At 42.4% G+C, this 26,307-nt stretch overlaps 1 pseudogene; it reads right to left on the bottom strand.

Annotated features, from left to right (window-relative positions):
• Positions 1 to 1,603: 1,603 nt before the first annotated feature.
• Positions 1,604 to 24,413, bottom strand: LOC123490563 (annotated as a pseudogene).
• Positions 24,414 to 26,307: the final 1,894 nt, after the last annotated feature.

Below are 26,307 nucleotides of genomic sequence, written 5' to 3'. Positions count from 1 at the left end.
GAGAGGAGGAAGTGGAGGAGAGTGAGAGAGTGGAGGAGAAAGGAGGAAGTGGAGAAGAGTGAGAGGAGAGAGAGTGGAGGAGAGTGAGAGGAGGAGAGTGAGAGGAGAGAGAGTGGAGGAGAGTGAGAGGAGAGAGAGTGGAGGACACACATGTCAGCTGTGTCATTACTGTGTAGAGAGGCCCATATGATCAGTAGAGGGAGGCAGGGAGAGAGGGACCCACTGGGCACAGACGTCAATTCAACTTCTATTCCACGTTGGTTCAATGTAATTCCGTTGAAATTACGTGGAAACAACATTGATTCAACCAGTGTGTGCCCAGTGGGGAGGGAGAGGATTATATGAACTAATCAGTCAGTCCCTCATTCATTTTATTCACGAGACCCCACTCTTCCAATGTCATCGCATCAAAAACACAAATTGATTTGCGTAGCTAATTTCTCTCTGCCTTATGTATCCCAGCCACCCTTTCTGTCTGTTTCCCGATCTCTTTCCTTCAGTCTCTCTCTCGTCACAGCCTAACATCTCTACATCTCTCCCTTCCCTCGCTTTCTCCCCTCTACCTTCCTGCCTCCTTTCCTTGCACCTGCTGTTAAATGCAAAATGATCAAGGTCTGATGAGAGGGATCATGCTAAGAGGTTGCTGGGATTCATAGTCTAAATATAGGAGAAATTATGTTGCTGTCAACGCTAGTCTGTATGCGTCCCAAATGGTGCCCAGCCATTGCAGAATAAATTCCTCACCTTTTCTGGGTGTAATGACATACTCATGAAATAGCCTATAGGCATACAAAACATTTCGTATTTCCTGTATATACATAATACATATACCATAACCATCACAGAATAAATTCCTCACATTTTCTGGCCATGACGAGTTCATATTCCCAGTAACCGTGACAACAAATTACCGTGCATCTCTCATTTAATTGGGCCTATAAGATAGCCTATTATAATTTCAAGAAATGTCATGTATCCGACAGGGAGAGCAGTTTATAACTTACAGGAGAACTTAACAGGTGAACAGACAGTTGATCTTTTGCATTGAACTGTGTTCTGTAATTTCCATCAGAGTAGACCATGGTTCAGAATTCGGCAGCAGTGCAGCATATTTAGGTTAGGGAAAAAAGTGAATGGAAACATTATTGCATTCAAACGATCTGTTTACAGGTCCATAACAATTTGTAATTGGTTTTGTCTTTCAGAAACGGTAGATACAGCAAATATCCCTGCAAAAGAAAAAATTCTGCCAACACCTCCAAAGACATTTGATCAAGTTCTCAATGCATTGCTATTTCCTTTATACATTATTGGCCTAATTCTAATACTTCCAAAGTAAACCGTAAATAAGGGCATTATTGTCACCATAAAAAGGTGACTTATGGGCAGTTTAGGCAGAGCTTATTGCCCCACCCACGCAGTTTTACGATAGGTCTGATCCATAACAGGAAGTATGGCCTGCGTCAAGTTTATAAATCCGAATATTTTTTGTGCGTGTGTCTTTTTAGAAATGGCACATGCAGATATTTAGTGTTACATTTACACAAGCAAGGTTATAAATGAGGCCCCTGGAGAGAAAATAAACGGACCTCCAACTCCTTACTTGGAGTCAGACAATCAACAGTGAAGATGAGAGAATCCTTCTCTGGGTGCGAGTTGCTAATATCTGACACAAGACGAACAACAAAGGAGAGGAGATGTGAATTTTATTATGATATCAAAAATTGGATTTAAATCTTGCCATGTTAATGACTTAAGGGCGGAATACATTTCAGTTGGCAATAATATTACTTAAATATTTACAGTTAATATACACATCGTAATTTACTATATTCAAATGTGACTTGAGTTCTGTGAATATCATATCAGAATAATTCAACAGTATTCCAGTCAATTCAGAGAGTAAACCAAATTCCAATTCCACATTTTCTTCATTGAAAAGCATTGGAAGAGAATTGGAATTTGATTGTACTTCCTGAATTGACTGGAATTGACCCCAACCCTGGTATCTATGTAAAAAAGACTTCAGTCATGTTTCTTGATAGAACAAAAACTTACTGCATCTCATTGTCACATTACCATCCCATTTACAAGTGAAAACGACTTTACTCTTTTAAGAACACTGGTGTGTCTTTAGATTGTATGACCGACTGAAAGTCTTCCCACACTGGGAGCAGTGGAACGATTTCTCTCCTGTGTGAGTGAGCTGGTGTCTATTGTAATCACTCCCTGTATTGAAACTCTTCCCACACTGGGAGCAGTGGAAGGCTTCTCTCCTGTGTGAGTGAGCTGGTGTCTATTGTAATCACTCCTTGTATTGAAACTCTTCCCACACTGGGAGCAGTGGAACGGTTTCTCTCCTGTGTGAATACGCTGGTGTGTTCTGAGATTACTCTCTTGACTGAAACTCTTCCTACACTGGGAACAGTGGAACGGCTTCTCTCCTGTGTGAGTGCGCTGATGTGCTGTTAGAACGTGTATGAAACCAAAGGTCTTTCCACACTGGGAACAGTGGAATGGCTTCTCTCCTGTGTGAGTTAGCTGGTGTCTGATGAGATTATACGCTCTAGTGAAACTCTTCCCCACACTGGGAGCAGTGGAACGGCTTCTCACCTGTGTGAATGCGCTGGTGTATCTTTAAATTTCCTGACTCCTGAAGCTCTTCCCACACTGGGAACAGTGGAATGGCTTCTCTCCTGTGTTGAGTGAGCTGGTGTCTATTGTAATCACTCCCTGTATTGAAACTCTTCCCCACACTGGGAGCAGTGGAACGGCCTCTCTCCTGTGTGAATGCGTTGATGTGTTCTGAGATGATCTTCTTTAATGAAGCTCTTCCCACACTGAGAACAGCGGTGTGGTCGTTGCTTGTCCGTCTCTCTCTGTTTCCTGGTGGGAGCTGGATTGGAGGAACCTGATGTGGTTCCATGGTGTTGTGAGCTGCTGGAGGACATGAGATTCTCTGATCTGATCTCTCCACTCCTCAACAGTCTGACATACTCATCATGGTGACATCTCTTTATGTGCTTGAGGAGGAAGATCTGAGAGGTGAAGGAGAACGGACAGCCAGAACACGAGAAGATCTGGAAAGACTCAACGTTCACATCTGTGTGTGAGAGAGTGAGAACAATTAAGATAAGGGAAATCACAATAAATATAATCATTTAAAACATACATGTTTTCCTGACTATGTGACCTGAACAGGAACATCTCAGGACATGATAATACACAACAGAAAACATTGTTTAAAATCAAAATCAATGATTTGTCATTAGCTAGGATACCAATAAATTGGCATTAGATTTTCATGCAAATATTCTAAAATCCGCATTAAAAACAATATTTCCCACCAGAGATGCGTTTCCATCAAACTGACAAATGCTGTGTGTGATGACTTAGTGCAAATAAAAATAACTTTTACAGTTAACCTCAAACTCTGATGCTGTCTGCGCCAAGGCAAGATCATTAGCGGCACTTAAAAAATAAACGTTTTGTTATGCGTGTTCACTGATATACACTACCAGTCAAATGTTTGGACACCTACTCATTCAAGGGTTTTTCTTTCTTTTTTTCTTTTTTACATTGTAGAATAATAGTGAAGACATCAAAACTATTAAATAACACATATGGAATCATGTAGTAACCAAAAAAAGTGTTAAACAAATCAAAATATGTTTTATATTTGAGATTCTTCAAATAGCCACCCTTTGCCTTGATGACAGCTTTGCACACTCTTGGCAATCTCTCAACCGTTGAATTGTTTATTATTTCAATCCTTGAATGAGTAGGTATGTCCAAACGTTCTCCTGAGGCGCAGTGGCTCCAAGGCATTGCATCGCAGTGCAACTGTGCCACTAGAGATCTTGGTTCAATTCAGGCTCTGTCGAGCGGCCAAGGACTGAGACTCCATGGCTGGGGCGCACACTGGCCTCAGAAGTCGTCCAGGGTAGGGGAGGGAATGAATGGGCAGGGATGTAGCCCTGTTGATAGAGCATGAGTGTTTGCACCAGGGTTGTGGGTTCTACTCCTATAAATAGTATTAAAAAAAGAAAAGGTATTCATCTAACTGCACGCTCTGGACAAGAGCGTCTGCTAAAAATGACTAACAAAAAATGTAATGTTTGACTGGTACTGTATATACAGTATGAGAGAAAGCTTGAAGTCTCTACCATGTTGTTGTTAAAACGAAACATTACACCCTACTACCTATCCATTGATGTAAACATATCCCCCGTCTAATTCCCAGTTCTGCAATTGGGAGGCAGTTGACGTCTCTGGCTACTCTGAAACCAGTTACGTCCATATTTTAGGTAGAAGGCACTGAAGCAAAATGCCTGTCGTCTTAAAATGACAAATCAGGGCTTTCATGTTGTGGAGTTACAGTTGAAGTCGGAAGTTTACATACACCTTAGCCAAATACATTTAAACTTAGTTTTTCACAATTCCTGACATTTAATCCTAGTAAAAATGCCCTGTCTTAGGTCAGTTAGGATCACCATTTTATTTTAAGAATGCGAAATGTCAGAATAATAGTAGAGAGAATGATTTATTTCAGCTTTTATTTATTTCATCACATTCCCAGTGGGTCAGAAGTTTACATACACTCAATTAGTATTTGGTAGCATTGCCTTTAAATTGTTTAACTTGGGTCAAATGTTTCGGGTAGCCTTCCACAAGCTTCCCACAATAAGTTGGGGAATTTTGGCCCATTCCTCCTGACAGAGCTGGTGTAACTCACCGCTTTTTCAGTTCTGCCCACAGATTGTCAATAGGATTGAGGTCAGGGCTTTGTGATGGCCACTCCAATACCTTTACTTGGTTGTCCTTAGCCATTTTGCCACAACTTTGGAAGTATGCTTGAGGTAATTGTCCATTTGGAAGACCCATTTGCGACCAAGCTTTAACTTCCTGACTGATGTCTTGAGATTTTGCTTCAATATATCCACATCATTTTCCTTCCTCATGATGCCATCTATTTTGTGAAGTGCACCAGTCCCTCCTGTAGCAAAGCACCCCCACAGCATGATGCTGCCACCCCGTGCTTCACTGTTGGGATGGTGTTCTTCGGCTTGCAAGCAACCCCCTTTTTCCTCCAAACATAACGATGGTCATTATGGCCAAATAGTTATATTTTTGTTTCATCAGACCAGAGGACATTTCTCCAAAAAGTATGATCTTTGTCCCCATGTGCAGTTGCAAAACGTAGTCTGGCTTTTTTTATGGCGGTTTTGGAGCAGTGGCATCTTCCTTGCTGAGCCACCCTTCAGGTTGTGCCGATCTAGGACTCGTTTTTACTGTGGATATAGATACTTTGGTACCCGTTTCTCCAGCATCTTCACAAGGTCCTTTGCTGTTGTTCTGGGATTGATTTGCACTTTTCGCACCAAAGTACGTTCATCTCTAGGAGACAGAACGCTCTCCTTCCTGAGCGGTAAGATGGCTGCGTGGTCCCATGGTGTTTATACTTGCGTACTATTGTTTGTACAGATGAACGTGGTACCTTCAGGCATTTGGAAATTGCTCTCAAGGATGAACCAGACTTGTGGAGGTCAAAAACATTTTTTTGAGGTCTTGGCTGATTTCTTTTGATTTTCCCATGATGTCAAGCAAAGAGGCACTGAGTTTGAAGGTAGACCTTGAAATACATCCACAGAAACACCTCCAATTGACTCAAATGATGTCAATTAGCCTATCAGAAGCTTCTAAAGCCATGACATCATTTTCTGGAATTTTCCAAGCTGTTTAAAGGAACAGTCAACTTAGTTGATTTCCAAAAAGACAAGGACTGTAGCTTTCAAATGATGATGTCACTTTTTATTTTTTGACAGAAACCTCCCCCAAACTCGCTGGACCCGGGTCCAAAACAACAACTCAGAGTTTAACAGGGTAAATTCACATGTACCGAATAATAAATACAAGTAAATGGGTTTCCATCGCAATTTTCAACTCTACTGACCGTTTTGTCACAAATAAATGTGTTACATAGCAAATGTGCCCACTCTGGTCTTTGCATGTGCTCTCTAGCCAACAGCTCACATATACAGTGGGGGTAGACTACCAACATGATGAGATTCTTATTATGGAAAAAGAGCCAGATTCTTTTTATTTGTCAAACGGCAGCCAAGCATCGATCATCATGTCACCAGAATAAGACCCTCAATGTTTATTGGGAAGGAGCATCAAGCTCATCACCGTGCGCTTTCACCACCCTGTGAAGTTATTTCATCTGTAGCTTAATAAACTGCATGAGTCGTAGTGGGAGGACCACACAACATATCACGTGACTCCAAGTTTACTTTTACATTTTTTACATTTTAGTCATTTAGCAGACGCTCTTATCCAGAGCCACTTACAGAAGCAATTAGGGTTAAGTGCCTTGCTCAAGGGCACATCGACAGATTTTTCACCTAGTCGGCTCGGGGATTAGAACCAGCGACCTTTCGGTTACTGGCACAATGCTCTTAACCACTAAGCTACCTACTTCAATATGATGGTTATTAATATTTGTTTCTTATGATATTGGGCTTCCCGAGGATACAACGCGTACATATTTGTATACAATCACACGTGGAAGTCGATCCCACAGCCATTTCGCGCATAATACATTCTACAGACACAAAAAAGATCCCACCTTGTCATTTTGTTTTGTCGACATTTTATTGAAGCTGGAAAATGTAGTAGAATAAGAAAATGACAGACAAGGTGGAAATAACATTAAAGTACCTTTAGCAGAGCTCTTGTTGTTCCAGAGGGATGAAGAGGTGAGGAAGAGGGGAGAGAGAGTAAAGTACCTTTAGCAGAGCTCTTTTTGTCCCAGAGGTAAAGAGAGGGATGAAGAGGTGAGGAAGAGGGGAGAGAGAGTAAAGTACCTTTAGCAGAGCTCTTTTTGTCCCAGAGGTAGTCGAAGACAATGCCCAGGTCTCTGAGCGTACTCCTCTCCGTACCAAACCAATAGCTCCTCTCCAACAGCTATAGGCTTACAGCAGCGGTATAGAATCTCTCCTCTGTACTGAAGGCCACCAGATTCTGTTCTTCTTCTCTACGGGCACAGTTCACATACCTGAGAGAGAGTTAACAGAGGGGTTAATTATGTATGGAGAAAAGAATGAGGGAAAACATATGGGAATAAAAGAGAAGGATTTATTGAAGTTATCAGCTATGAGGCAGAGATAGAGAGGACTTGAGACTTCCTCTGTACTTACAGAGAGAAACAGGAGGAAGAGGACTGAGACTTCCCTCTGTACTTACAGAGAGAAACAGGAGGAAGAGGACTGAGACTTCACTCTGTACTTACAGAGAGAAACAGGAGGAAGAGGACTGAGACCTCCTCTGTACGTACAGAGAGAAACAGGAGGAAGAGGACTATGAGACTTCCTCCTGTACATACAGGAGAGAAACAGGAGGAAGAGGACTGAGTAGACTTGTACTCTACAGAGAGAAACAGAAGGGAAGAAGAGAGACTGAGGAGACTTCCTCTGTATTTGCAGAGAGAAACAGAAGGAGGAAGAGGGACTGAGACTTCCCTCTGTACTTACAGAGAGAAACAGGAGGAAGAGGACTGAGACTTCCTCTGTACTTACAGAGAGAAACAGGAGGAAGAGGACTATGAGACTTCCTCTGTACTTACAGAGAGAAACAGGAGGAAGAGGACTGAGATACTTCCTCTGTACTTACAGAGAGAAACAGAAGGAAGAAGAGGACTGAGAGACTTCCTCTGTACTTACAGAGAGAAACAGAAGGAGGAAGAGGACTGAGACTTCCTCTGTACTTACAGAGAGAAACAGGAGGAAGAGGACTGAGACTTCCTCTGTACTTACAGAGAGAAACAGGAGGAGGAAGAGGACTATGAGACTTTCTCTGTACTTACAGAGAGAAACAGGAGGAAGAGGCCTGAGACTTCCTCTGTACTTACAGAGAGAAACAGAAGGAGGAAGAGGACTGAGACTTCCTCTGTACTTACAGAGAGAAACAGGAGGAAGAGGACAGAGACTTCCTCTGTACTTACAGAGAGAAACAGAAGGAAGAAGAGGACTGAGAGACTTCCTCTGTACTTACAGAGAGAAACAGAATGAGGAAGAGGACTGAGACTTCCTCTGTACTTACAGAGAGAAACAGGAGGAAGAAGAGGACTGTGAGACTTCCTCTGTACTTACAGAGAGAAACAGGAGGAGGAAGACGACAGACTTCCTCTGTACTTACAGAGAGAAACAGGAGGAGGAAGAGGACTGTGAGACTCCTCTGTACTTACAGAGAGAAACAGGAGGAGGAAGAGGTCTGTCAGACTTCCTCTGTACTTACAGAGAGAAACAGAAGGAGGAAGAGGACTGAGACTTCCTCTGTACTTACAGAGAGAAACAGGAGGAGGAAGACGACAGACTTCCTCTGTACTTACAGAGAGAAACAGGAGGAGGAAGAGGACTGAGACTTCCTCTGTACTTACAGAGAGAAACAGAAGGAGGAAGAGGACTGTGAGACTTCCTCTGTACTTCACAGTGTTGCTCACCTCATCCAGTTGGAGTGAGTGTCTCTCCCAGCATCAATGTAGTCGTCCCAGTGTTTGCTCTTGTAGATCTGAGGAAAACAACAATTTATATTTACAGTTTTGATCAGGTTGGACAAAATGTAAGCACAGCGCGATGACACACACACACACTCCTCTCACCACCCAGGAGTATCCACTCTCCATGGCCTGGTCCTTGTCTGTGATCTCTCCTTCATACGGTCCATAGTGGGCTCCTGCAGGCACAGTGTTTCCTTGGTTGAATACCCCCAGTCCTGCTTCAGGGATGCCTGATGTCCTGACCTCCAGGCCGGACGGCAGGGTGAGTCTGGCCCTGTCAGGGGCTCCTAGAGGGGCAGGGATGTCAGGGACAAAGAGAGCAGGACCATGGAGCTCACACTCCTCCATGAAGAAAGACTTGCAGTCCTCACAGTCTGGGAGAGAGAAAGATAAATAGAACATGTTAAACGTCAGTTATCATGATGATGAAGACATGCAGAGAGGTAGAGAGAGAGAGACATAGACAGAGACAGAGACAGAGACAGAGAGAGAGAGAGAGAGAGAGCCAGACAGAGACAGAGACAGAGACAGAGAGAGAGACAGAGAGACAGAGAGACAGAGAGAGAGAGAGAGACAGGACAGAGACAGAGACAGAGAGACAGAGAGAGAGAGAGAGAGAGAGCCAGACAGAGACAGCGAGAGAGAGAGAGACAGCGAGAGAGAGAGCGAGAGAGAGAGCGAGACAGCGAGAGAGAGAGACAGAGACAGAGAGAGACAAAGACAGAGAGACAGAGAGAGAGAGAGAGAGAGAGACAGAGAAACAGAGAGACAGAGAGAGAGAGAGAGAAACAGAGAGACAGAGAGAGAGAGAGCGAGAGAGAGCGAGAGCGAGAGCGAGACAGCGAGCGAGAGAGAGAGCGAGAGCGAGAGAGAGACAAGCGAGAGAGAGAGACAGAGAGAGAGACAAGAGAGAGAGAGAGAGAGAGAGAGAGACAGAGAGAGAGACCAGACAGAGATAGAGAGAGAGAGAGAGAGAGAGAGAGATATATCCCCCACTAGAATCCCCACTAGAATCCCCATACTTTAATGAAGACAGTTTCTCCATCCTGGAGGGGGAAATCAATCATTTCCAGACCCAGGGACATGTACTAGTCTGTGGCGACCTAAATGCCAGAACTGGACAAGAACCTGACACCCTCAGCACACAGGGGACAAACACCTACCTGGAGGTGACAGCATTCCCTCCCCCATATGCCCCCTAGGCACAACTACGACAACATAACTAACAAAAAACGGGTCACGACTCCTGCAGCTCTGTCGCACACTGGGTATGTACATAGTCAATGGTAGGCTTCGAGGGGACTCCTATGGTAGGTACACCTATAGCTCATCTCTTGGCAGTAGTACTGTAGACTATTTTATCACTGACCTCAACCCAGAGTCTCTCAGAGCGTTCACAGTCAGCCCACTGACACCCCTATCAGACCACAGCAAAATCACAGTCTACTTGAACAGAGCAATACTCAATCACTGAGGCATCAAAGCCAAAGGAACTGAATAATATTAAGAAATGCTATAGATGGAAGGAAAGTAGTGTTGAAACCTACCAAAAAACAATTAGGAAACAACAAATTCAATCCATTCTAGACAACTTCCTGGACAAAACGTTCCACTGTAATAGTGAAGGTGTAAACTTGGCAGTAGAAAACCTAAACAGTATATTTGACCTCTCAGCTTCCCTATCAAATCTAAAAATCTCTAACAGAAAACCAAAGAAAAGTAATAACAGTGATAAATGGTTTGATGAAGAATGCAAAAACCTAAGAAAGAAATTGAGAAACCTATCCAACCAAAAACATAGAGACCCAGAAAACCTGAGCCTACGCCTTCACTATGGTGAATCACTAAAACAATACAGAAATACACTACGGAAATAGAAGGAACAGCATGTCAGAAATCAGCTCAATGTAATTGAAGAATCCATAGACTCTAAACACTAACCAAACAACAACACGAAGAGCTATCTATCCAAAACGGAGATGTATGGGTAAACCACTTCTCCAATCTTTTTGGTCCTATACCAGAGAACAAACAGCAAAAAAATATACATGATCAAATGCAAATCTTAGAATCAACTATTAAAGACTACCAGAACCCACTGGATTCTCCAATTACATTGAATGAACTACAGGACAAAATACAAACCCTCCAACCCAAAAAGTCCTGTGGTGTTGATGGTATCCTCAATGAAATGATAAAATATACAGACCACAAATTTCAATTAGCTATAGTTAAACTCTTTAACATCATCCTTAGCTCTGGCATCTTCCCCAATATTTGGAACCAAGGACTGATCACCCCAATCCACAAAAGTGGAGACAAATTTGACCCCAATAACTACCGTGGGATATGCGTCAACAGCAACCTTGGGAAAATCCTCTGCATTATCATTAACAGCAGACAAGTTCATTTCCTCAGTGAAAACAATGTACTGAGCAAATGTCAAATTGGCTTTTTACCAAATTACCGTACGACAGACCACGTATTCACCCTGCACACCCTAATTGACAAACAAACAAACCAAAACAAAGGCAAAGTCTTCTCATGCTTTGTTGATTTCAAAAAAAGCTTTTGACTCAATTTGGCATGAGGGTCTGCTATACAAATTGATGGAAAGTGGGGTTGGGGAAAAACATACGACATTATAAAATCCATGTACACAAACAACAAGTGTGCGGTTAAAATTGGCAAAAAAACACACATTTCTTTCCACAGGGCCGTGGGGTGAGACAAGGATGCAGTTTAAGCCCCACCCTCTTCAACATATATATCAATGAATTGGCGAGGGCACTAGAACAGTCTGCAGCACCCGGCCTTACCCTACTAGAATCTGGAAGTCAAATGTCTTCTGTTTGCTGATGATCTGGTGCTTCTGTCACCAACCAAGGAGGGCCTACAGCAGCACCTAGATCTTCTGCACAGATTCTGTCAGACCTGGGCCCTGACAGTAAATCTCAGTAAGACAAAAATAATGGTGTTCCAAAAAAGGTCCAGTTGCCAGGACCACAAATACAAATTCCATCTAGACACCGTTGCCCTAGAGCACACAAAAAACTATACATACCTCGGCCTAAACATCAGCGCCACAGGTAACTTCCACAAAGCTGTGAACGATCTGAGAGACAAGGCAAGAAGGCCCTTCTATGCCATAAAAAGGAACATAAAATTTGACATACCAATTAGGATCTGGCTAAAAATACTTGAATCAGTTATAGAACCCATTGCCCTTTATGGTTCTGAGGTCTGGGGTCCGCTCACCAACCAAGAATTCACAAAATGGGACAAACACCAAATTGAGACTCTGCATGCAGAATTCTGCAAAAACATCCTCTGTGTACAACGTAAAACACCAAATAATGCATGCAGAGCAGAATTAGGCCAAAACCCGCTAATTATCAAAATCCAGAAAATAGCCGTTAAATTCTATAACCACTTAAAAGGAAGCGATTCCCAAACCTTCCATAACAAAGCCATCACCTACAGAGAGATGAACTTGGAGAAGAGTCCCCTAAGTAAGCTTGTCCTGGGCCTCTGTTCACAAACACAAACAGACCCCACAGAGCCCCAGAACAACAACAACAACAACAACACAATTAGACCCAACCAAATCATGAGAAAACAAAAAGAGAATTACTTGACACATTGGAAAGAACAAACAAAAAACAGAGCAAACTAGAATGCTATTTGGCCCTAAACAGAGAGTACACAGTGGCAGAATACCTGACCACTGTGACTGACCCAAACTTAAGGAAAGCTTTGACTATGTACAGACTCAGTGACCATAGCCTTGCTATTGAGAAAGGCCGCCGTAGGCAGACCTGGCTCTCAAGAGAAGACAGGCTATGTGCACACTGCCCACAAAATGAGGTGGAAACTGAGCTGCACTTCCTAACCTCCTGCCAAATGTATGACCATATTAGAGACACATATTTCCCTCAGATTACAGCGATCCACAAAGAATTCGAAAACAAACCCAATTTTGATAAACTCCCTTATCTACTGGGTGAAAAACCACAGTGTGCCATCACAGCTGCAAGATTTGTGACCTGTTGCCACAAGAAAAGGGCAACCAGTGAAGAACAAACACCATTGTAAATACAACACATATTTATGTTGATTTATTTTCCCATTTGTACTTTAACTATTTGCACATTGTTACAACACTGTATATATACATAATATGACATTTGAAATGTCTTTATTCTTTTGAAACTTCTGAGTGTAATGTTTACTGTTAATATTTATTGTTTATTTCACTTTTGTTTACTATCTACTTCCCTTGCTTTGGCAATGTTAACACACGTTTCCCATGCCAATAAAGCCATTAAATTAAATTGAGAGAGAGAGAGAGAGAGAGAGAGAGAGAGAGAGAGAGAGAGAGAGAGAGAGAAAGAATGAGAGGAACAAACAGGGATGATACTGTCGTGGAAATTCTTACACAGGGACACTCAAAGTCCATCTTAAATGAAACATTGTTTATTATCAGCGCGCTGGAGAGGTTCCAACAAACTTGATGCACCATAGTGAACATCTGTCAGGAGCTCTAATGGGGCAGTCCCGTTAGCTCCCTTATATACTGACAAGTTATATTTGCATGATTTAGCTTATTCATCATTCATCATTAATGTTTGCTTCATTCATGTGACGACCAATACTGGGCCATGCATGTGACGACCAATACTGGGCCATGCATGTGACAGACCAATACTTCACAAGGTTTCTTCTCTCTAAGCTGAGACCTTGAAACCTTTCTCTAAACAAGGTTCTGGGCGTACTGCCAAATTGCAGAAAATGCTGCAGTAGTGGTTTTCAAAGCATTTCTGCCGTTTCGTTTCATAGCTGCTAATCGCACAAAGAACTAGGAATCCAATATCCCACCTCGAGCAGCAACACTGCCTGGCTGGGGAGCTGTGCGCACTGTGCTGATCATATTGTTTTGGGAGGCGTTGCGCACAGGCATAACAAATTGTCTCATTTACTCTAAAGTGAGACTTTGTCCTTGTGTTTCTTGACTATTTACATTGTTTTGTTCACAAGCTAGGTTGTTTTTCAATGTTAATTTGAGTCTGCTGCTTCAAATGATAGCATCTACTACTAGTTAGATCCAATCCCAAATCTCACACACACACACACACACAGTGACACGACCCATGTTACCACGGTAACCTCCCCGCCCTTAAAGGGGGCAGTTGAACATTTTGTCTCGTCTCAGGTCACAAATTTTTTATAAAATTTAGCAATATACCATCTGTTTTTTATATATATTCATATATATATTATGGCGCAAATATATTTTGGCTGGTAGATGTTTTAATCTACCTGTCACTGTGGCTGGTGGACCAAATATTGTATTTTTGGCCCTGTAAATGACAAGAATGCTTTTAAAAAATGTTGACAATAAATTCCACTTTGTTCTAGGTCCAGACTCATAGAGATAGCCATTGTCTCTCAGATTGAGAGAGAGAGAGAGAGAGAGAGAGAGAGAGAGAGAGAGAGAGAGAGAGAGAGAGAGAGAGAGACAGAGAGCGAAAGACTCACAGAGGTAGTGGTCATCTTTGGGGACCTCCTCTTCTGTGTAAGTGATTCTTGGTCTGTCTCTCAGGTTTCTGTCGTGCTTGTACGTGTCTTTCTGTCTTTCCAGCCACTCTCTCTTCTTACACAGGTCTGACGCACACATCCAATACATACAAACAACAGTGCCTTCAGAAAGTATTCACATCCCTTTGACTTATTCCACAGTGTTGTGTTACAGCCTGAATTCAAAAGGGGGAGGAAAAAACGTGAAAATAATTTACATAAGTATTTACACCCCTGAGTCAATACGTTGTAGAAGCACCTTTGGCAGCGATTACAGCTGTGAGTCTTTCAGGGTAAGTCTCTAATCCACACCTGGATTGTGCAACATTTTCCCATTATTCTTTAAAAAACTCTTCAAGCTCTGTCAAATTGGTTGTTGATCATTGCTAGACAACCATTTTCAGGCCTTGCCATCGATTTTCAAGTAGATTTAAGTCAAAACTGTAACCCGGCCACTCAGGAACATCCACTGTCTTCTTGATAAGCAACTTCAGTGTAGATTTGGCCTTGTGTTTTAAGTTATTGTCCTGCTGAAAGGTGAATTCATCTACCAGTGTCTGGTGGAAAGCAGACTGAACCAGGTTTTCCTCTAGGATTTTGCCTGTGCTTAGCTCTATTCCGTTTCTTTTTTATCCTGAAAAACTCCCCAGTATTTAACGATTACAAGCATACCCATAACAGGATGCAGCCACCACTATGCTTGAAAATATGGAGAGTGGTATTCAGTAATGTGTTGTATTGTATTTGCCCCAAACATAACACTTTGTATTCAGGACAAAAAGTTAATTTATTTGCCACAATGTTTGCAGTACTATTTTAGTGCCTTGTTGCAAACAGAATGCATGTTTTCAAATATTTTTATTCTGTACAGGTTCCCTTCTTTTCACTCTGTGAATTAGGTTAGTGTTGTGTAGTAACTACAATGTTGATCCATAGTCCGTTTTCTCCTATCACAGCCATTAAACTCTAACTGTTTTAAAGTCACCATTGGGTTCATGGTGAAATCCCTGAGCGGTTTCCTTCCTCTTCGGCAACTGAGTTAGGAAGGACGCATGTATCTTTGTAATGACTGGGTGTATTGATAGACCATCCAAAGTGTAATTAATAACTTCACCACGCTCAAAGGGATATTCAATGTCTGCTTTTTTTTACCCATCTACCAATAGGTGCCCTTCTTTGCAAGGCATTGGAAAACATCCCTGGTGTTTATTTGAAATTCACTGCTCGACTGAGGGACCTATTATTACACACAGAGTGAGTCCTTGCAACTTATTATGTGACTTGTTAAGCAAATGTTTATTCAGGAACTTGTTTAGGCTTGCCATAACAAAGGGGTTGAATACTTATTGAATGTTTAATTAGTAACAATTTTGAAAAAACATAATTCCACTTTGACATTATGGGGTATTGTATGTAGGCCAGTGACCAAAACATCTCAATAATGTTTTTTAAACATTTCAGGCTGTAACCAAATTGTTTTGGGGTGAAAAGACAAGGGGTGTGAATACTTTCTGAAGGCACTGTACACACACACAGACAACTGAAAAGAATAGCCATATTAAAATAATAGCCATATTGCATGTGGAATAAGATAGTAATAATAATTATTATTATAATGTATTTTTCCAGAAACAGTCAATGTGCCTAATCTTTTCTCTCAGACCAAATAAAATCACAATATCAAACTCTAACAAGTCTATTCCTGTCTGTCTCTGTTACCTGAGGTTGATGGTTTGGAGTACAACAAGGGAGCCCCTCTCTGAGTGACAGCTGGGGTGTCTGCCCCCCTTCCCTGAGTGGATCTCCCTGCCTCCTCTCCACTGGTGCTGGGGGTCACTTCACTCTGACCCTCCTGGAAAGAGACCAGAGGAGAGTTCAAACTGACCACTGGGTCTGTGTGTCATCATCACTTGACCTTTGTTTTGTAGCATCATTAATTAAAATATATTGTGTGTTGTGTTATGTGTATGACAGTAACACACACACCTTGTCTCCTAGCCCCTCCTGTCCTCCACTGTGTGTGTCTGCTGTGCTGCTGTCTCTGAGGACGGCCACTTCTTCAGTCAGCACCTCCAGGAATGGCTGGGGTGGTTCTGTCCTCATATTACTGGGTCCTGCCTCCTCTCCGCTGGGGGGCTGCTGAGGGCATAATGGGATGACCACAGAACATGATATTTATCATCATTTCATTCCATTATTTTTAGGACCAAAGGGGGTTGGGCTGTAATATGACAATGCTGACTAGACAGAGCTGTCAGAGTCCTCTACAGGATTACATAACATTATATCCACAATGAAGCATAGTTCCCGCTCAGCCCAGTCAAAACTGTTCGCTGCTCTGGCACCCCAATGGTGGAACAAGCTCCCTCACGACGCCAGGACAGCGGAGTCACTCACCACCTTCCGGAGACATTTGAAACCCCACCTCTTTAAGGAATACCTGGGATAGGATAAAGTAATCCTTCTACCCCCCCCCCCCCAAAAAACAAAACAAAAAAAATAAACATTGTAAAGTGGTTATCCCACTGGCTATAGGGTGAATGCACCTATTTGTAAGTCGCTCTGGATAAGAGTGTCTGCTAAATGACGTAAATGTAAATGTAAATATCTACAGTACCATCATAATTTAATTCATAATTTAACTCCAACCCTTTAGAGCACTAGTATCTAAGAGAAGAGAGAAAACACCCCAAATGTATATGCTAGTCACCTGTGCAGTTACTTGTACTGTTTTAAATAACACTCACCTGTCCTGTTTTAAATAACACTCACCTGTCCTGTTTTAAATAACACTCACCTGTCCTGTTTTAAATAACACTCACCTGTACTGTTTTAAATAACACTCACCTGTACTGTTTTAAATAACACTCACCGGTACTGTTTTAAATAACACTCACCGGTACTGTTTTAAATAACACTCACCTGTACTGTTTTAAATAACACTCACCGGTACTGTTTTAAATAACACTCACCTGTCCTGTTTTAAATAACACTCACCGGTACTGTTTTAAATAACACTCACCGGTACTGTTTTAAATAACACTCACCTGTCCTGTTTTAAATAACACTCACCTGTCCTGTTTTAAATAACACTCACCGGCCTTGTTTTAAATAACACTCACCTGTACTGTTTTAAATAACACTCACCTGTCCTGTTTTAAATAACACTCACCTGTACTGTTTTAAATAACACTCACCTGTCCTGTTTTAAATAACACTCACCTGTACTGTTTTAAATAACACTCACCTATACTGTTTTAAATAACACTCACCGGTACTGTTTTAAATAACACTCACCGGTACTGTTTTAAATAACACTCACCTGTACTGTTTTAAATAACACTCACCGGTACTGTTTTAAATAACACCCACCTGTCCCGTTTTAAATAACACTCACCTGTCCTGTTTTAAATAACACTCACCTGTACTGTTTTAAATAACACTCACCTGTACTGTTTTAAATAACACTCACCTGTACTGTTTTAAATAACACTCACCTGTCCTGTTTTAAATAACACTCACCGGCCTTGTTTTAAATAACACTCACCTGTACTGTTTTAAATAACACTCACCGGTACTGTTTTAAATAACACTCACCTGTACTGTTTTAAATAACACTCACCTGTCCTGTTTTAAATAACACTCACCGGTACTGTTTTAAATAACACTCACCTGTCCTGTTTTAAATAACACTCACCTGTACTGTTTTAAATAACACTCACCTGTCCTGTTTTAAATAACACTCACCTGTACTGTTTTAAATAACACTCACCTATACTGTTTTAAATAATACTCACCGGTACTGTTTTAAATAACACTCACCGGTACTGTTTTAAATAACACTCACCTGTACTGTTTTAAATAACACTCACCGGTACTGTTTTAAATAACACTCACCTGTCCTGTTTTAAATAACACTTACCGGTACTGTTTTAAATAACACTCACCGGTACTGTTTTAAATAACACTCACCTGTACTGTTTTAAATAACACTCACCTGTCCTGTTTTTTTTTTTTTTTTTCAATTTAAAGTTTTATTAAGTTTTCAATCAACCAACCAAACACATTCCACATTCACAGATGTGAATAAAAAAAAAAAATAATAATAATAAAAATAAATAAATAATAATAATAATAATAAAAAATAGTTTTATATATGAATATATATATACATACATATATATACATACATACGCACATACATACATACATACATACATACACACACAAATAATAATTATAACAAAATTTAAATTATAGAACTTGCAGCAGCACTATCAAGGTTCTTATTAGCTATTTCCAGCCTTAGCTGAGATGACGAGCCAATAATTAGTTTTTAGGTTATACAGCACCTTACACAACACGCATCTGCCCATCTCCCTGATTCCCCCATTCACTCTGTCCAATTTGAAATATAGTTGAGTAGTGGAGACCAGAGTCTATCAAACTTGGGCTGTCTCTTGTGGAGGTCATAAGTGAGCTTTTCAAGAGGGAGAAAGTCAACAATCTGGTCAATCCACATTTTAAATGTAGGAGAAGTATTAGAGGCCCACAATAGAAGAATACATTTCTTAGCAAAGTATGTAATGGTCATGAGCAAATTTTGTCTGTCAGGATCAAGAACAAAGTCCTGCTGGGCATTAAGAAGATAGAGACACGGGGTCATATCAAACTGTACATCTAGTATTTTCTGTGCAGCAGTATGTATAGATTGCCAAAATCTGGCAATCTCTCTGCAGCTCCAAAATACATGCATATAGGTTCCACTTTCAGAGGTACATCTATTACAATTAGGAGAAATGTCTGTTTTCATTTTATGGAGTCTCAGGGGGGTGTAATAAAATTTGTACAAAAATTTGTAATTAGATTCTTTCATTTTTACATTAGTAGAGGAGCAGTATACCCTGTCGCAAACCTCCGCCCATAACTCATCACTGATAGTCAGACCAAGGTCCTTTTCCCATATTATTTTCAAAGGAGTAAAGGAGGATCCTCCTTTCTCAGAAAGGAGTCTATAGATATGGGATATTTTGCCTTTAATGGATTGTGCTGTGACAAGAAGGGTTTCAACTTCATTCAACTGAGTTCTAAACCTCCTCTTGGAAGTAAATGAGGAGATGACATGTCTAATTTGTAGATATTTTAAAAATGGGATCTTGGCACATTGAATTCATTGCAGAGCTCTTGAAAGGATTTCAGTGTAGTGGTCTTCTGATGAAATAGGTCTGAAAAGGTCCTGATTCCTAGAGTATGCCAAAGATTGAAGTTGGCATCTCTCAGGGCTTTTGGCAAGTCTGGGTTGCCTACTATAGGCGAGTGAGAACATATTTGGGAGGAGATGCCCAAGTATTTCTTACAGTCCCTCCACGCTCGTAGGGTACTGTAAATCACAAATGTTTTGGCTATGTTGCCCACTTCACTAAAGTTATCAATGAATATAGTTGAGCTTAGTGGCAATGAACCACAAGATTGGGCTTCTATCTGGCTCCACGTTGACTCTTGTCTGTTTGTGATCCATGTTAGCATGTTGCGGATTTGGGCAGACCAGTAGTACAATTGAAGGGAGGGAAGGGCAAGACCACCCTTAGATTCAGGTTTCGATAGAGTGGAAAGCTTGATCCTAGGTTTTTATTGCCCCATATAAATTTGGTGATGCTTTGGTTAATTGTTTTGAAAAAGGAAGCTGGGAGATAGCATGGGAGCATCTGAAATAAATAGTTCAGTCTAGGGAGGATGTTCATACGGATTACATTAATTCTTCCTACTAAGCTAATTGGGAGGGAGATCCAGGTTTGGAGGTTGTTCTTGATTTGATCCAGGAGTGGAAGATAATTCTCTTTGAAAAGCCTATTCAGATCTGGTGTTATGAATATCCCAAGGTATTGAAACCCTGTGTCTTCCATTGGAATGGGCATAGTGTCTTCATAGAACTGGTGAGTATAATATTGAGAGGGCAGACAGTGGATTTGTTAAAATTAATCTTATAACCTGAAAACGTGCCATACTGAGCAATTGTATCTAAGATGGGAGGAAGGGATTTCTCAGGGTTGGATATGTAGAGCAAGACATCATCCGCGTAAAGCGAAATCTTGTGCTGCAGGCCGCCTGCAGGAACACCCATAATACTTGGATTGCTCCTTATCAACTCTGCCAGAGGCTCCCTCCCCAACAAGTAGAGCAGGGGGACAGCGAGCACCCTTGTCTTGTGCCCCGTCCCAAAGGGAATCTGTCAGAGTTCAGTCCGTTAGTAGTCACCATGGCATTTGGATGAGAGTATAGTGATTTGATCCATTTAATAAAGTTTGGGCCCATGTTGAACTTCTCTAAGACTGAGAACAGAAAGCTCCACTCCATCCTGTCGAACGCCTTCTCAGCATCCAGTGAAGCCAGCAGGACAGGGGTCTTCTGTGCGTTTACTTGATCAATAATATCAAAAAGACGGCGAATGTTATCAGAAGAGTATCTGTCTCTAATAAATCCCGTCTGGTCCGCTTTTATTATTTTGGGAAGAAGAGTGTTTAGTCTTTTGGCGAGCAATTTGGTGATTATTTTGTAGTCGAAATCCAACAAGCTTATGGGCCGGAAGGAGGAGCAGGATAGGGGATCCTTGTCTTTTTGAGCAACACTGTAATGCGAGCTGTGTGCATTGAGTCTGGGAGAACTCAGTTTTTGCAAAAATCCTCCAGCATTGGCATGAAAATAGGGCTAAGCTGGGGCCAAAAAGCTTTGTAGAACTCTGTGGGGAATCCATCTGGGCCTGGGGACTTGTTAGGTGGCATGGAGGTAATTGCCTCCATGATCTCCTCAGGAGTGAAGGGGGAGTTGAGATCTTCTTGGTCGGTCTCTGATAGTTTAGGTAGCGAGATTCCCTCTAGGGAAGGGTGGAGTTCTGCCTCCGTGTGTTTTCTCTCAGCGGTATATAGTTTGCAGTAAAAATCATGAAAAGTTAAATTGATCTTTTTTGGATCATATGTGACCTCATCCTCTGCTGTTCGGATAGCCATAATTGTACGCTCTGACTGCTCTTTTTTTAATTGATAAGCAAGCAATCTACTAGGCCTATTGCTATACTCATGGTATTTCTGTTTAGTAAAGAAAACTTTTTTTTTAATCTCCCGAGTATAGTCCAAATTCAGTTTGGCTTTGGCTGCTTTAAGTTGACTCCAGGAGGTGCTGTCTGGGGATTGTTTATGTACTTTTTCACAGCGTTCCAGCTCCCTCTCCAGATCTAGCCTGTGTGCTTCCATTGCTTTTTTTTTTAGAGGAAGCATATGCAATTAGATGACCTCTTAGTGTGGCTTTAGCAGCGTCCCACATTGTGGCCGGAGAAACAGGAGAATCTTTGTTGTCTTGTGTGTAGTTGTCTATCCATGTAGTTACCAATGTATGGAATGCTTCGTTTGATAGCATGGAGGTGTTGAATTTCCAGCTCTTTGATCTCGGGATGTTTTTGCAGAGGTCAAAGCGGAGGTGGACAAAGGCGTGATCCGAAAGCGCTATGGGTCCGATTGTACACGTGGCTGAATTTATGAAACTCTTTGGGATAAAAATGTAATCTATACGGGAGTAGGTGTTATGGACATTAGAGTAGTATGTATAGTCCATAGCTGAGCTATTAGTCTCTCTCCAGATATCTATCAGTCCCATCTCTTTAGTAAGAGAGTTCAACATCTTTGCAGATCTAGGATTTGTGGTGGTGATTTGAGATGATTTGTCTAGGGTTGGGTTCAGGGTACAATTAAAATCTCCGGCCAACACTCCAAAGGAAACACAATGCTCATTGAACAGGGTTATCATTTTCGACATAAAAGCAGGAGTATCTGTGTTAGGGGCGTATATGTTTAAGATAGTAATTGGTTGCCCATACAGTGACCCAGTTATCAAGATAAATCTCCCCTCCGGATCAGATATGTTTTTGTCAATTATGAATGGAACATTCTTATGGATAAGTATTGCTGTACCTCTACTGTTGGATTTGAAAGATGAGAAAAACACCTGTCCCACCCAAGCTCTGCGGAGTTTGGCATGTTCAGCATCACAGAGGTGTGTCTCTTGCAATAGCGCGATGTCTGCTTTTTCCTTTTTTAGAGCACATAGTATCTTTTTCCGTTTTATTGCATGGCCTAGACCGTGGCAGTTCCATGTCAATAGATTTAAGGTACTAGTCATCGTCATCGATCAGTAATCGAACTTTAGTGCAAGTCATCTCTGGGTAAAGGTGGATCGTAGTTACAGCTGCGTTCACATAAAAGGAAAATAAATGGTTTACATAAAATAACAATCTCTGAACACCCCAGCCGAGTTCCCAAACAACTCGACATATCCCGTTGGATCTATTACCTCCCCGCTCAGTCCCAATTCTGTGTTCCAACAAAAAAAAAAGACCGGGAACAGTTAGTAACGCACAACGTCTCCCCCTCCCCACCAAAGAAATGCCTCATCCTCTCCGCCCGCATTGAGTAACTGACAACGTAGCCCCGTCCAGACCACATTAAGAAAGGGAGAAAATAAAATCAATAGCCCAGCCTACATACAGTAGGCCTAAGTTATAATATGGGGCCTATCCCTCTCAGCTAAAGGAACATAAATATAGATTGGACGGCTATAATGAAATTTAGCAGGGCGGTGGGTCTTTGGATATCGGCTATATGTTGTCTTACCTCCTTTAGTAATAACAGTAATTGCATTAATCGCATTTAGTCAATGGTCCATTTCTCATTGACCGGGGTTGTCTTTCAAAAAACGTTTTGCCTCTTCGGGAGTTTTGAAGTGTCGCAGGGCTCCTTGGTGAAGAATCCTGAGCTCGTTTGGGTATTTGAATCCCCTAAAGATGCCTCGGTCAATGGAGCATTTCTTCAACTCGTCAAACTCTCGGACAGGTCCTGGAGTAAGGTGAGTTTGGCGTTTCCCACTGTAATGGTGTTGGTTTTCGCCGCCTGTAGGACTCGTTCCTTGTCGGTGAATCTCAGGAAACGTATGGTGATTGGGCGCGGTGGTTGTCTGGCTGCTGGTGGGGGCCTCAGTGCTCGGTGAGCTCTCTCGAGTTCTATGGGCATGTCGGTGGACAGGTGGAGCCACTCGGGAAGTTTCTTGCAGGTAGCGGATCAGTGGCATGTTTCCCTCTTCTTTTTCGCCCAGATTTAATAGAACACAATTATTCCTTCGCCCCCTGTTTTCCAGGTCCTCTGTTTTCTCTTCCAGCTGCTCTATTTTTTTTTTTAGCATATGCTATTGTTTCCATGGCGTCTGTCAATAAGTTTTCCGTGGATAGGATTCGCCCCTCTGCCTCGTCCAGGCGCCCCGCGTTTATGGTTATCTTGTTGTTTATGTCAGGCAAGGCATTTTCCAGGATTGTCACCTTGCCCCCTATTGCACTGAGCTGAGCGTTAATGGAATCTAGTTTAGTGTTGAGTTCTGTACGTTGGGATCTCAGCTCAGAAAAGATGTCTTCGACAGAGTGCGAGGTTGGCATTCGTTGGGCCTCGGGGGGGGGACGGGTCCTCTTTCTCCTGGCTAATGGCGCTAGCTTTTTCTGAAGCTAGCTGCTTCTTGGAGGCTTTTTCCGTCGCTAGTACTCGAGTCCGGGTAAAAATGTCACCTGTAGTGTTGCCTTTTGAAGCCGCCATGACTTTTTGACTAAAGCTAAATGAGTTTAAACTTGAAGTGGAGGTAAGATTAGGAATTGGAAACTACTTGTGCGGAGCTCCTAGTTCATGCGGCCATCTCGTTCAAGGGTCACGTGATCTCGCTCACCTGTCCTGTTTTAAATAACACTCACCGGTACTGTTTTAAATAACACTCACCTGTACTGTTTTAAATAACACTCACCTGTCCTGTTTTAAATAACACTCACCTGTACTGTTTTAAATAACACTCACCTATACTGTTTTAAATAACACTCACCTGTACTGTAGGTGTGGCAGCCTGAGGGATTCCCTGAGACGCTGCTGGTCTCCTGGTTGAGGGTCGTAAGCTCTGGGGTGCTGTGAGGAAGGACAGACCACAGGGACATAATATAACAGGTTACCAGAACTAACAGGTTACCAGAACTAACAGGTTACCAGAACTAACAGGTTACCAGTACTAACAGGTTACCAGAACTAACAGGTTACCAGAACTAACAGGTTACCAGTACTAACAGGTTACCAGTACTAACAGGTTACCAGAACTAACAGGTTACCAGAACTAACAGGTTACCAGAACTAACAGGTTACCAGAACTAACAGGTAACATTTTATGGCACCTTCCTCTCTACTACTAACCTGACTTCTTTTAGCATACCTTCCACTCCTTTAGCCCTACCAGTCTACTAGCCTAGTGGTATCTGGGTAGGTCCTACCAGTCTACTAGCCTAGTGGTATCTGGGTAGGTCCTACCAGTCTACTAGCCTGGTGGTATCTGGGTAGGTCCTACCAGTCTACTAGCCTGGTGGTATCTGGGTAGGTCCTACCAGTCTACTAGCCTAGTGGTATCTGGGTAGGTCCTACCAGTCTACTAGCCTGGTGGTATCTGGGTAGGTCCTACCAGTCTACTAGCCTGGTGGTATCTGGGTAGGTCCTACCAGTCTACTAGCCTAGTGGTATCTGGGTAGGTCCTACCAGTCTACTAGCCTAGTGGTATCTGGGTAGGTCCTACCAGTCTACTAGCCTGGTGGTATCTGGGTAGGTCCTACCAGTCTACTAGCCTGGTGGTATCTGGGTAGGTCCTACCAGTCTACTAGCCTGGTGGTATCTGGGTAGGTCCTACCGAGTCTACTAGCCTAGTGGTATCTGGGTAGGTCCTACCAGTCTACTAGCCTAGTGGTATCTGGGTAGGTCCTACCTGTCTACTAGCCTGGTGGTATCTGGGTAGGTCCTACCAGTCTACTAGCCTAGTGGTATCTGGGTAGGTCCTACCAGTCTACTAGCCTAGTGGTATCTGGGTAGGTCCTACCAGTCTCACTAGCCTAGTGGTATCTGGGTAGGTCCTACCAGTCTACTAGCCTAGTGGTATCTGGGTAGGTCCTACCAGTCTACTAGCCTAGTGGTATCTGGGTAGGTCCTACCAGTCTACTAGCCTAGTGGTATCTGGGTAGGTCCCTACCAGTCTACTAGCCTAGTGGTATCTGGGTAGGTCCTACCAGTCTACTAGCCTAGTGGTATCTGGGTAGGTCCTACCAGTCTACTAGCCTGGTGGTATCTGGGTAGGTCCTACCAGTCTACTAGCCTGGTGGTATCTGGGTAGGTCCTACCAGTCTACTAGCCTAGTGGTATCTGGGTAGGTCCTACCAGTCTCCTAGCCTGGTGGTATCTGGGTAGGTCCTACCAGTCTACTAGCCTAGTGGTATCTGGGTAGGTCCTACCAGTCTACTAGCCTAGTGGTATCTGGGTAGGTCCTACCAGTCTGCTAGCCTAGTGGTATCTGGGTAGGTCCTACCAGTCTACTGGCCTGGTGGTATCTGGGTAGGTCCTACCAGTCTACTAGCCTAGTGGTATCTGGGTAGGTCCTACCAGTCTACTAGCCTAGTGGTATCTGGGTAGGTCCTATCGTTCTACTAACACGATACTTCTTATAACATCCTAATTTACTACTACTGCTCTACCTGGTGGGCATCTCTCCAGTCGAGGGGTCCACTCATCCTCCTCGGAGTCGCTGGGTGCGAGAAGCGGAGCAGTGTTTACCATTTTAGGTCTGCCTCTCCTCATAAACGCAGGTACCGGGAGTTCAGCCCTGAGGGACACATTAGCAAACACAGTAGAGACACTCTGCTCTATACAACACACACAGTAGAGACATGGCGCAATACAGGAGTAAAAAATATATAATAATAATAGTGATGAATCTAAAATCACAGACAGAAGGGGTAAACCAGACACATCACAGGGGCTATAACGATGAAGCATCTGTTTAGAACGTTCTCACCACCAAATATGGTAGTGAGAGGAAGTCCAGTCTAGAGGGAGAGGATTGAATTAGGTGAAACTGGGCCCACATTCTGCTCATTGTCTCATCGATGAAACATCTGATCTCAATAAATGTTTCTGTTCCCAAATCTAGAATATGTTACAAACACAGTGCACTAAGTTGTATAGACTTGACGCTTTGCCCCAAAAAAAAATAATGCATTGTTTAGAAGGAGTGCAAAGTGTAATTGAGTTTGTACACACCCATAATTCACAGTGGAGGCGTTCCCT

Source organism: Coregonus clupeaformis, unplaced genomic scaffold (assembly GCF_020615455.1).
Source record: "Coregonus clupeaformis isolate EN_2021a unplaced genomic scaffold, ASM2061545v1 scaf4188, whole genome shotgun sequence".
Taxonomy (NCBI): domain Eukaryota; kingdom Metazoa; phylum Chordata; class Actinopteri; order Salmoniformes; family Salmonidae; genus Coregonus; species Coregonus clupeaformis.
The sequence above is the reverse complement of the archived record's forward strand: the minus strand, read 5'-3'. Positions and strand labels throughout refer to the sequence as shown.